A 4,135-nucleotide genomic window follows, 5' to 3' on the forward strand; every position below is an offset into this window, starting at 1 on the left:
CGGTCCGGGAAGATCCCACATGCCGCGGAGCGGCTGGGCCCGTGAGCCATGGCCGCTGAGCCTGCGCGTCCGGAGCCTGTGCCCCGCAACGGGAGAGGCCACAACAGTGAGAGGCCCGCGTACCGCAAAAGAAAAAAAAAAAATCAGAAAATATTCCATTATATACATTTATCACAATCTACTTAACCACTTTTCAATAACAGGCATTCGTTTATATTAATGAACATACATTGTTTCTATTTTTCACTATTATAAACATACTGCTTCGATGACCACACTGCTACTTACATTTTTGTGCAATTGCACGACTGTTTCTGTGAGATAAATTCCTAGAAATTGGAAAGCTGAATCAGAGGGTATTTGTACATTTATAATTTTGTAATAGTCAAAGAATCTTTCAAGGTTGATACTAACTTACACTCCTAATAGCAGTGAATAGTACCTACTTCCCCAAACCATTACTCAAATTAGTTATAGATTCTTTTTTTGATGTGGACCATTTTTAAAGTCTTTATTGAATTTGTTACAATATTGCTTCTGTTTTATGTTTTGGTTTTTTGGCCCCGAGGCATGTGGGATCTCAGCTCCCTGACCAGGGATCAAACCCACACCCCTTGCACTGGAAGGCAAAGTCTCAACCACTGAACCACCAGGAAAGTCCCAGTGTCTGCTAATCTTACAAACAAAAATTTAGATCACTAATTTTTAGTTCCCACTTGTTAGTATTTTTTATGTTTATTGGCCATTGGATTTTTTACTGTTAACTGTCTGCACGTCTTCTGCTCGTTTTCTGTTGTTTGAAAGCTCTTAATTTGGTGGAAATGTCTGCCACACACATGGCAGAGTTAATGTGTCCGTCTTGACTATTTATCTTTGCCTCGACTATTTTTCATTGGCAGGCGGACTCTCAACCACTGCGCCACCAGGGAAGCCCTTCCTCGACTATTTTTGATGTGCTTTGTTTTGCTTTTTTACTCTACTTAACTTTTTAATGTATGGTGAGTTTTTGTTTTAGTTGACATTGTTCATTAATGCAATCAAAATTTTTAAGTCCTTTCTTTTATGTTTCTATCTTTTGTGTCATAATTAAAAGGGCTTTTCCACCCCAAGACTGTGAAAACACTTATCTATGTTTTCTTCTAGTTCTTTCACAGCTTCACCTTTTACATTCTTTGCTCCATCTGAAAGTTGTTTTGGTTTCATGAAGATACTGGGATCCTGCTTCAGTCAATGGTTCCTACCTATTCACTCAATAATTCATCCTTCCCCTGTTAAACTAAAAAACCATCGCCATCATACACCACATTCTCATATATAATACCTGGGACCACTTCTGAGCACCCCAGTTCTTTTGGTGTTTTGTGCATATGTTTTAAATGGTTTCACTTTTTACATTTAACTCTGACTCATCTGGGGGAAAAATCAATTTAGTTCTCTACACAGCTCACCAAAATAAATTCTGACTAGCTATCTGATTATCTCATCTTCCCTCACTAATTTATGACACTTCCATTAACATATATTAAATTATAATATACACTAGGGTCTGTTCTGGGGCCTCATATCACTGATTCATGTCGAATCCTGTCTTAGTATTACAGTGATTTAATAACTATAAATCCGTGATACACTTTACTACCTAGGTAGCATTAGTCCCCGACATTTTTAAAAAATATTTATTTATTTATTTTGGCTGCCCCGGCTCTTAGTTGCAGCATGCAGACTTCTTAGTTGCGGCATGCGAACTCTTAGTTGCGGCATGCATGTGGGATCTAGTTCCCTGACCAGGGATCGAACCCGGGCCCCCTGCACTGGGAGCGCAGAGTCTTACCCACTGGACCCCCAGGGAAGTCCCAGTCCCCATCATTTTTTAAAACAAATTTTAGAATCTTTGCCTATTTATTCCTCCATGTTCCAACTTTACAATCATGTTGTCAAATCTCAAAAGAAAACTATTCTGGCATTTTGATTGGAGTTGCACTTAACAAATACACTATACAGTGTGTGTCCACCACTGACCATTCCAGCTGGGTCATCTCCATCCTAGACTGGCCTATGTTTCTCTACTTATTCGAACAACTTAACCTATTTAAAAAAGAGAAGTCTGAAGTTGTCTTCTGTAATTTTCTTCATAAATGTCCTTCACATTTCTAATCATAATACTCAAAATGTCAAAAGAAAGTTTAAAAAGTGAAGGCAGAAAACAAAACAAAATCACATAGTTACACACCCAAACACAAGCACTATTCACACTTTATTGTATTCAGCACAGCACCTGCAGCTGATATGGTAACTGCCACCCTCACCCGGATCAAAGTGGCCAACCCACAGATATAAGTGAGAGGTTTTTATTATATTCAGTACCAGGAATAACCAACTACCCGCAAAGAATATAGCCTTTCCCTAGCACTTTCATTCACCTATGGGAAAAGGTAATTAATAGGTTCAAGTATTCACCAAGGTTAAGATTTTTATGTAGAGTGGAAGAACTCCACCCCATCTCAGGCACCTGGTGTAAAGAGGAAGTAAATTAACAGAGGTCTCCGGCCATAGTACACACCTGGAGTCAAGAAACTGGCTGCCAGGGATATAACAGAAATAGATCACGCTTGCAAATGTTTCTGAGTTCCTACGAAGACTGGCAAGAAACAACTTTGTTAGTATCACCATTATTAGCCATTTTTGAGGCACCGCCAGCTACATAACCTACTTAAAAGGCAGAGAAATCTGAAGCTGTCTGATGCAGTTCAAAGGATAAGGTAACATCCTCCGGGTAGCCAAGACCTATAAATAGGCTTTAAAAAGCATTGGGTCCTTTTTTAAAAGTCAACGTTGACTATCAAAAAAAAAAAACCATGGAATCTGTTCTTTATTGAATTTGAAACTTCAAACCTTTGACAATAACTTTGACAATATAACTAGGATCACAGTGACATTACGGGTAAATTAACTTTAGTTGCTCTGGGTACACCTAACAAATTCCAACCTTTCTGGGGCCAGAAGCTGAAGCCAATAGTTAATTCTATGTAGTATCTATCATAATGCCCTGTGTAAAACAGTGCTTAACACCAGAAACGGGTTGATGGTAAGAACCGGAACCTTTTCAGGCTGCACATGGGCTATACACAGCATGAATACTGTAGCCAGATTAATCTGGCTGAAATACCACTTTCTTCGCGACACTACCCTGATTCATCCACCCAAATCTGTTATTTAGGACTGTTCTAGGTGCAGAGCAGTGAACAAAACCAAGTCCCTAGCCTCGTGGAGCTTATATGCTCCGGGGAATGACAGACAGGCAGGCGACCACAGGCCTGCGGTGTCCGGAGGTCCTCAGTGGTGTGGGGCAAAAGCTAGGGGAGGGGGAGCCGGGAGGCAGGGTGTACACGGGCCCCCGCCAAACTCCGCCAGGCTTCCTCTTTGGGCTCCTCCCCTCCTGCCTCCCCCCCCCCCGCCCCACCCACCCAGGAGGCCAGAATGACCTGGACAACCCGTATCTGTTCATCTCTCTCCCCCACTGAGACTCCTTCAGGGGTTGCTCTGCTTGTTAGAGAGAAGAGAATCCCTGCGTATTCACGCCGGTAGAGCCCCGCAGCTGCACATGTCTGGGTTAAACAAGAACCTCATTCACCTTCCCTGTCTCCCTCCTGGATGGCTCTCAAGGTAAATGAGTTAGTTGGCTACGACCTCTCACAACACCCTGTACCTACCACAATCTGCGACTGCCTGTGTGTGTGTCTGCTGACGGTGTGTCTCCACAACCGACTGCATTTTCCATGAGGGGGGTAACAACTCCGTCTGTTTTGCTCACCAGTACCTCCCCCCGCCCCGAGCCCAGCAAAACGCCACCGCACACTCGGTGCTGAGGGAACTCCAGAGCGAAAACCCTCTTCCCTCGGGCCCCGCCCCCTCAGCCCCACTCCTGCCCCCGGCCCGGCCCACACCTCCCAACCCTTCCAGGACCCTTCCAGCGGCCCTCCCCCGTCAGCCCCTGCCCCTGCCAGCCTCTCCCCGTCAGCCCCTCCCCTGTGTGTCCCTGCCCCGTCAGTCCCTCCCCCCGTCAGTCCCTCCCCTGTGTGACCCTGCCCCGGCACTACCCCGCTCCCCGCCAGCCCCGCCCCCGTCGCTCCCTCCC

This window comes from Physeter macrocephalus, chromosome 19 (genome assembly GCF_002837175.3).
Source record: "Physeter macrocephalus isolate SW-GA chromosome 19, ASM283717v5, whole genome shotgun sequence".
In the NCBI taxonomy this organism is placed as follows: Eukaryota; Metazoa; Chordata; class Mammalia; order Artiodactyla; family Physeteridae; genus Physeter; species Physeter macrocephalus.